Here is a 9,278-nt window from a genome sequence, read left to right as displayed (position 1 = left end):
GCTCTTTCCATGTAAGAGATTTCCCCCAAATGTCCATCTTGGCTAATCTCTTGTTATGCTCTGTACCCCATAATTTTAACTCATGTCTTTATAACTTCCAGATTGTTTGCTTTGCTGAACTCCAGCAGCATCACTTGCCTGATAGGCAGCTTCAGGTTCAAGGCCCACTTGCTCCTACTCCTCCTCACTGTCACTGAGCTTGGCTTGATTTGAGTCCTCATCAGCTCTCTCTTGCTATGGCTTCCTAACTGGTCTTGTGTGTCCTCTTCCATCAGTAAACTGTCTTATTCATAGAGTGAAATGGTTTGGCTGTGTCCTCACCCAAATCTCATCTTGAATTGTAGCTCCCATAATTCCCATGTGTTGTGGGAGAGACCTGGTGGGAGGTAATTGGGGGCAGGTCTTTCCTGTGCTGTTCTTGTGATAGTGAGTAAGTCTCATGAGATCTGATGGTTTTATCAAGGGGAGTTTCCCTGCACAAGTTCTCTTCTCTTGTCTTCTGCCATGTGAGATGTGCCTTTCACCTTCCGCCCTGATTGTGAGGCCTCCCCAGCCACGTGAAACTGTAAGTTCATTAAACCTCTTTCTTTTGTAATTGCCGGGTCTCAGGTATGTCTTTATCAGCAGCGTGAAAACAGACTAATACTTAGGGTAATTAAAACTACCTTCTGAAGACATAGACCTGGTCCATCACTGCCCTGACCAGAAGCCTCAAGCCTCAAGTCAACAGGTCATTAAAGGTACCCACTGCAGCCACGCGCCTCTGCTGAGTGAAACAATAGTTCTCTCTGTGTAGGTGTTTGTGTTCTGTGCATGTGGTCACAGCAGATGGAGCCATGTGCATGTCTGACCCAGACCACAGTTAAAGGTCAAAACCTCTGCCTAAATGGAAAATGGGATGACCTAATCAGATTCTCTGTTTCTGGAACTTCAACTGGAAAATCAGGGAGAATCCGGAGGTCAGCCGAAGGAACAGACGGTGGACAGATGCACAAAGAAACGCAGTAGCAGCTCGAGGGGAGCTGTGAGTAAGCCCTGGTTATGAGTCAGCAGGAGCTGTGAGAGGAAAACTCTTAGCGAGTAGATGGGGTGGGAATTGCCTGGGAATACAGGAAGCAGAGAACACTGGGGGAGAATTAAAATGAAGATCCGCAAACTCCTCCTGCTGAGAAGTAACAAGATACCTCAAGCCCTATGACTGCTGGGGATTCATTTATTCATTCACTATTTTCTACTATTTTTGTGGGGTCCCCACTATATGCCAGGAGCTCTTCTAAGCATTTTACAAAGTCTTTGCTATCATGGATCATATATTCTAGTTGGGGAGGCAAATGATAATTATATATATATATATATGTATTTTTTTTTTTTTTAAACTCACTTTGTTGCCCAGGCTAGAGTGCAGTGGCAAGATCTCGGCTCACTGCAGCCTCCACCTCCCAAGCTCAAGCAATTCTTGTGCCTCAGCCTCCCAAGTAGCTGGGACTACAGGCACCTGCCACCACATCCAGCTAATTTTTTTGTATTTTAGCAGAGACAAGATTTCACCATGTTTCCCAGGGTGGTCTCAAACTCCTGAGCTCAGGCAATCCACCCACCTCAGCCTTCCAAAGTGGTAGGATTACAGGTGTGAGCCCCCACACCTGGCCTAGGTATGTATATATTTTGAAACACGGTCTCACTCACTCTGTCGCCCAGGCTGGAGGGCAGTGGTGTGATCATGGCTCACTGCAGTCTCTAACTCTTGGGCTCAAACCATCCTCCCACCTCTGCCTCTGAGCTGGAATCATAGGTGCATGCTATCACACTCGGCTAATTTTTTTGGATTTTTTTAAGAGATGTGTTTTTGCCATGTTGCCCAGGCTGGTCTTGAATACCTGGGCTTAAGCAATCTGCCCACCTTGGCCTCCCAAAGTGCTGGGATGACAGGTGTGAGCCACCGCACCTGGCCAGATGTTTTTTAAAGGCAGTAATACCGTGCTGGGAAGAAAAATAGAGCAGGCAAGAGCACTGTGGCGGGAAGAAGCAGTCACTCTTGAGGAGGCCACAGAGGCCTGAGTGAAGAGGAGGGAGGCTTGTAAATATCTGGAAGAACCATCCCGGTGGCAGGACCTGAGTGCACAAGTGCTGATCCTAGAATGTGCTGTTCAAAGATCAGCAAGGAATCCAGTATGACTGCAGCAGAGTGAATGAAGGAGGCAGTGAAAGGCAATCAGATCATGGAAGTAGCCAGGGAAAGGGCACCATGCCGTGGGCCTCACAGACAATGGGAAGGGCGTAGGATTGTGCTGTACCTATGATGGGAAGCCACTGGGGGATCTGGAGCAACTTACAGTTCCAGTGTCTTTCTGGGAGGTCCAGCTGCTCTTTAGTTTTTATTCTTTCCACAGATTCTTGTCTCCCTAACTCATAAAATCCCACTGTTTCCCATAAACCCCTTTTACCTGGAAAAGCAGGAATGAGTTTTCCTTCCTGGCAATTAAAGGAGCCCGTCCCCAAAGCTGCCATGATTTGGAATGAGCAACTGTCTCAGTTTGGCTCTCTTGGCCTTAGCCCATTTCTCCCAGCTCCTGCTCAGGCAGCTCAGGTCCCTTTACCAGGTGCCACCTGCAGCCTGCCTTTGCCCCCCTCTGGGTTCTGCTCTAACTCCTTCCTCTTTAGAATGACCTTCTCCTGTGAGCCTCTTGTCACAGACCTTCCCTCCAAGGACATTCTTAAATCCCACTTCTTCTAGGAACCTTCCATGATCACTTGACTTGAAATGAACTCTTCTCTCCTAAGCCATTTGGTTTATCTGTGGCTGCATAACGAACTACCCAAAACTTAGGGCTTAATGATGAAAACAACAATGGTATTATCTCTTGCAATTCTGTGGGTTGACTGGGCATTCTTCGGCATCACAAGGTGTGGGTGGGCACTAGAACAGCTGAAGTCACCTGGGAGCTGGCTGGGTTGGCCTCTCCGGGATGGCTCACTCCTACAGCTGACAGTGAGTGCTCAACTGGGGCTGATCAACTGGAGCCCCCATAGGTGTCATCTCCCAGCATGGCGGCTCAGTTCCAAGAAGGAGTGGCCCATGAGCATCAGGAAGCGGCTGCAAAGTTTCTCATGGTTTCGCCTTACAAGTCACCCAGAGTGGTTTCAGCCTCATTCTGTTTGTCCATAGGTCACAGTTTCAAGGGGAGGAGAACTAGACTCCAGCTCTTGATGAAAGCAGTGATAAGGAATTTGCAGCTCTTCTTAATCTACTGCAGCTTTCATGGTGTTTTTTCCATATACTGATTATATAACAGTATTTGTCACCTTTTGCCAAGTGCCGCGTATTACAATTAAGTGTCTCTTTATCTCACAGGCTAGATTTTCAACTTCTGGTGAGAGATTGCATTTTATTTAGCCCAATTCTTCTAGTGCAATAGCTTTAATAACAATCAACATTTATTAAGTTCCTCTACCTTGTGTTTGATCCCATCTAATTGAACACGTGATCTCATCTCATCTCTACCTTGATAGAATAGATGTCTCATTTTCCAGATTGGGAACTGAGTCACAGAGAGATTCAGCTTTGCCCCAAACCACATGGTCGACAAGTGGAAGAGCAAGGATTTGAACCGCTTAAGAGCCTGTGTTTTTCTTCTCTCTCTTCTAGTACCATCTCACAGTCTTGGCAGCATCTTAGTAGTTTAAGGCTGCTATAAAAAGTTACCATAAACTGTGTGGCTTAAACACAGACACTTATTTCTCACACTTATGGAAGCTGGGAAGTTCAGGATCCAGGTGCAGGCCAACCCCATGTCTTTCTGGGAGGTCCAGCTGCTCCTGGACCAGATAGTGCCAACACAATACTTCTCATTGTGTTATGATTGTCTACAGCATGTTAGGGGCTGCTTCCTACTTTGCAGATGGCCATCTTCTCATTGTATCTTCACATGGTGGAAGGAAGGTGAGAAAGCTCGCTTGTGTCTCTTTTTATAAGGGCACTAATCCAGTCACAGGGGGGCTCACCTTTACAACAGCTAAACCTGTTCACCTCCCAGAGGCCCTGTCTCCAAATACCATCGTATTGGGGACTGTGCTTTGACATATGAATGTGGGAGGGCATGAGCTTTCTTAGCAGGCACCAAGGCACCAAGTCAATCTGCACAGGTGTCGAGAACCTGGGGAAGTCAAGAACAAAAGGGAAGGAAGAAGAAAGAACTCAGTAGAGAAAGTGAGCGGTGGTACCACAAACGGCCATCAGCAAGTGCTGGTGGTGGCTCCGGTCAACACATTCCAAGCATCCTTGGGTAGCCTGATAAATGGAGTGCAGAGTGTTCGATAGCTCTGCGAGGAGAGGGAGTATTTATTGGGTCTGAGTGCCTGATGCGAAACTTTCCTCCAAAATTCCAATTTTCTATCTGCCAAGATAAGTGATGGAGGTTTATGGTTCACATTGTAGCACATCCACCCAGGCCAAGGACCTACAACTCTGAATTTCTGGCCTGCCTCCTTCCAGCTAGAAGTAAATCTAGATTTACATGCCATCAGGAACAAGCACCATCTTCCTGCTCCGTGAGTTCCTAGTTTTAGAAGGTTCTGCTTTCATCCTGGAATATCAATCTACGCGCACAAGGTCCCTCTCTGTGGAGGAGTAGGTACTTAAACCTAAGATAAGTGGAAACTTTATATCCAAGGAGACAGAAAATAAAATTTCGGTATGTTTTATATTAAACAGCTTCTTATGCTTCTATCCTTTTATGAACAGAAGGTCATCAGTAGGCCAAAAGTCTGAAAAACAGTCTCAGTTCCTCAATGTGAGTGCAAACCATTGGTGCAAAAAATAAATTAATTAAATTAAAGAATGAAAGTACAGATACTTTCTAGCCTTGCTCTCTTATAGCCCCATATTCTTAGGGCTGACCATTCTCCATCCATACCCACACCATTCCCAAAGGACATTATCTGTGAATGGTGGCCACATGTTTGGATGTTACAGAGCAAGCACGTTCTTCAGTATTTCACAGACATAATTATGCAGCCTGTATGCACAGTGGAAGTCAGCAAAGTGTCTCCCCAGTTGTCTGGCCAGCTGACACTCTCAATTCTTCATAGTCAATTGAGCCATTTCTTAGCTCCTAGAAGAGTAAGATGGTACATTCATTTATTAGAAGTATGACTTTAAGACACTAGAAAGTCTGAAATGATGGAACCCTGCCAAGCAATCGAGAAATCCTGTGATAGTTGATTTTAGGTGTCAACTTGACTGGATCAAGGGACACACAGATAGCTGGTAGCGCATGATTTCTGGGTGTCTGTGAGGGTGTTTCTAGAAGAGACTGGCATTTGAAGCAATGGACTGAGTAAGGAAGATCTGCTCTCATACAGTGTGGGTGGCACCATCTAATTGGCTGATGGCCCAGATGGAACAAAAAGGCAGAGGAGAGACAAATTCTTTCTCTCTCTTCTGGAGCTGGCACACCCTTCTGCTTTTGGAAGCAGAATTCCAAGTTCTTCAGCTTTTGAACTCCAGGACCTGACCCGGTGGTTCCCTGGGTTCTCAGACCTGCTGTCTTGGGCTGAGAATAATACCATCAGCTTCCCTAATTCTGAGACCTTTAGCTGGGATGGAACCACACTGCCAGCTTCCCTGGGTCTCCGGCTTGCAGATGCCTGTCATGGGACTTCTCAGTTTTCGAATTGTGTGAGCTGATTCCCCTAATCAATCCCCTCATCCCTATCCCTCCATCCATTCATCTATCCATGTTTTGTCTCTCTGAAAAACTGTAAATCCATTCTGAAAATACCAACTACAGTCATGTATTACATAACAATGTTTCAGTTAACAACGAACCCCATATATGACAATGGTCCCATAAGATTACCCTATATTTCCTTTTTAATGTTTAGATATGTTTACGTACACATACTTCCCCTTGTGTTACGATCGCCTACACTTTTCAGTTCGATCACATGCTGGACAGGCTATACAGGTTTGCAGCCTAGGAGCAAGAGGCCACACCATATAGCATAAGTATGTAGTAGGCTATAACACGTAGGTTTGGTAAGTACACTTCGATGTTCGGAAAATGGTGAAATTGGCTGGGCGCAGTGGCTCACACCTGTAATCCCAGCACTTTGGGAGGCTGAGGCAGGTGGATCATGAGGTCAGGAGTTTGAGACCAGCCCGACCAACATGGTGAAACCCCATATATACTAAAAATACAAAAATTAGCCAGGCATGGTGGCGCACACCTGTAATCCCAGCTACTCAGAAGGCTGAGGCAGGAGAATCGCTTGAACCCAGGAAGTGGAGGTTGCAATGAGCCAAGATCGTGCCACTGTACTCCAGCCTGGGCAACAGAATGAGACTCCATCTCAGAAAAAAAAAGAAAACAATGAAATCACCTAAGGATGTATTTCTCAGAATGTGTCCCTGTTAAGTGACACAGGAGGGTGCTTGTGTGTGTAAAGTCACTGGACTTTATCAAAGGCAGTATTATCTTATATGGACTCTTGGTCCTACTGAATATTTTTGTCCTCTTCCTTGTCCACCATCCACCCCCATAAACATTACCCACATTGCAGCCAGGGCAAACATTTAGAAATTGAAATCTGATTTATGATCCCTTGTTAAGACACCCCGATAAAAGGCTTTTCAGGTTGGGTTGGTGGCTCATGCCTGTAATCCTAGCAATTTGGGAGGCTGAGGCAGGTGAATTGCTTGAGCCCAGAAGTTTGAGACTAGCCTGAGCAACAAATTGAGACCCCCATTGCTACCAAAAAACAAAAAAAAAAATCCACGTGTGGTGGCACAGTGCCTGTACCACCATGACTACTCAGGAAGCTGAGGTGGGAGGGTGGGAGGATCGCTTAAACTTGGGAGATCGAGATTGCTGTGAGCTGTGGTCCCTCCACTGCACTCCAGCCTGGGTGACAGAACAAGACCTAGTTGCAAAAGAAAAATAAAGAAAAATAATAATAATAAAGCCTCCCCAATCACTTAGAACAACATCCAGACATTTTCCTATGTTCTAGAAGGTTCTAGGGGATTTGTCGCTGCCTACCTCTTCTACCTCACACAAGTTTCCCGCTTGTTCTTGAGCACGTCTGAGTCTGGTCTTGCCTATGGGACTTTGTACTTGCGGCTTCCTCTGCCTGAAATGCTCTGTGCTCTTGGCCTGGCTTTACTTGTTGCTATGGCTTAAATATTTGTCCTCTCCAAAACTCACATTGAAACCTAATCCCCAATGTTGCAGTATGGAGAGGTGGGACTTTTCAGAGGCGTTTGGATCACGAGGGCTCTGCCCTCATGCGTGGATTAATCCATTCATGAATTAATGCATTACCTTGGGAACAGGCCTGGGGGCTTTGCAAGAAGAGGAAGACAGCTGAGCTAGCACACGTGGCAACCTTGCCACGCGATACCCTGAGCCGCCTTGAAACTGCAGAGACCCTAGGTGCAGCCCCTTGACCTTGGAATTCTCAGCCTCCATAACTAGAAGAAATATTTTTCTTTACAGATTTCCCAGTTTCGAGTATTCAGTTATTAGCAAGAGAAGACAGATACTTGTCATTTAAGTATCTGTTCAAGTGATACTACCTCGTAGGGCTGTACCTGACCACACGGTCTAAAGGGCTCCTCCTCCTTTTCATACTATATGCATCGTGCTTTTTATTCCAATACCCTCAAATTACCCATTTACATGTTAATTGTTGGCCTTCATTCTAGAAGGTAAGTGGAGGAACTTTGTGAACTTCCCTGCTATGTCTCCACCACCTTCCAGAGTACTTGACGCAAAGTAGGTGCTCAATAAATATTTGTTGAATGACTGGAGCTACTTTGTTTATGCATTTAAGAGACAGTATTGCACAGGGGAGAAACTTGGGGACTTAACCTCTCTTGAGAAGGATGGGAAAGCCCTGCCTCTCATTAGTTATTTAATTACTTCGAAGTGTGGGATTTCAGGCAGATTAGCAATCTTTCTTATTCCAGTTGTCACAGCTAAATGCTCGCAGGCCTAATCACAGCACCTGTGATTCTTAAACTGATCACTGACGTCTGGTTTTCCTGTAGGATTAGCAGAGGAAGAAGGCATCTGCAGACTATTACCATTGGCATCTTTTGAGATTTTTAATTAACGGAGTATTTTTTTTTCCTTTCTCATTCATGGTCAGGGTTTTGATTAACTTGTAAGTGGAAATCTTGTCCTGTCAAAGAGGTTGAAGGAGGGTGCTTGGCGTAGATGAGAGATGTCAGGTCTGCCCTTCGTCGCTGATGAAGAATTGGCGGTGCACCAGCTGGCACCTCCATGTCCGCAGCGGGCCACCCCCCACGTGGCAGGGATGGGTATGCACCACAATCACGGTTATTGGCTGCAGTGGATAATTGGATTTGCTGAGACCTCTGCTTACCAGACATTTCTTTCTGTCTGCTGTGCCTTTGTGAACATGGGGGTCCCCAAGTTTTCAGCGGGTGAAGCCAGCAGGCAACAGCTCACACTGGCATTTTTGTCAGTCAGGCACCTTCATCTTGGCATTCGGGCTTCTATCCAGGCTGCCTCAGCGCTTCTGAATGATGAACACGGCCTGCGAATAGTTCATCCACAGAGCTGGCTTGGCAGGCGAAGGCTTCTCAGCCCCACCGAGCAGGGGGCTAGATCTCACTGCTCTCCTTTCAGCGGCCCCAGGTGCAGCCTTCACTTCTTACCTCCACCAGATTTGGGGTTTTCAGAGCTAACTGTGGCTTTGGGAAAAGTTCTGTGTTTGGACAAAGCTTTGCAATAAGGCAGATCTGGGTTTGAATCTTATCAATGTATTTAATCCTCAAAACCTCAATTTTATCTGTAAAATAAAGATGATAATCAGGACCTAGCTCACAGATTTTTTTGAGATTAAATAGCGCACTGCACACCTGGGGTTCAAACAGGAAATATCGATTGTATTTGTTTGGGTCAGGTTATTGGGTTAATTGTGGTACCTTAACAAGATTTCATCTCTCTGAGACTCAGTTTCCTCGTCTGTAAATTGAGGATAATGCCTCTTGTGGCTGTGTGACAATGAAATGAATGTGCCAGATAGATAAATTTTCAAGTGCTGTGCAAAGGCTCACTAATTTCCTCAATGATTCATTGACATTTACCCCTGGGCATGAAGTTAAGTTGAATTTCTCACAAAATCCTAAATATGGACGTGTCATCTGTCTTACTCATAAAAAAGAAAATGTAGAAATATAAAATTGGGAAGGCTGTTTGCAAACACTGTTGGAAAGGTTTTTTAAAAAAGGAAGAAGCAAATAGCATTAA

The sequence above is a fragment of the Aotus nancymaae genome, unplaced genomic scaffold, assembly GCF_030222135.1.
Source record: "Aotus nancymaae isolate 86718 unplaced genomic scaffold, 86718_ANA_hifiasm-v0.15.2.pri h1tg000006l, whole genome shotgun sequence".
Taxonomy (NCBI): domain Eukaryota; kingdom Metazoa; phylum Chordata; class Mammalia; order Primates; family Aotidae; genus Aotus; species Aotus nancymaae.
Note: the sequence above shows the minus strand (reverse complement) of the source record.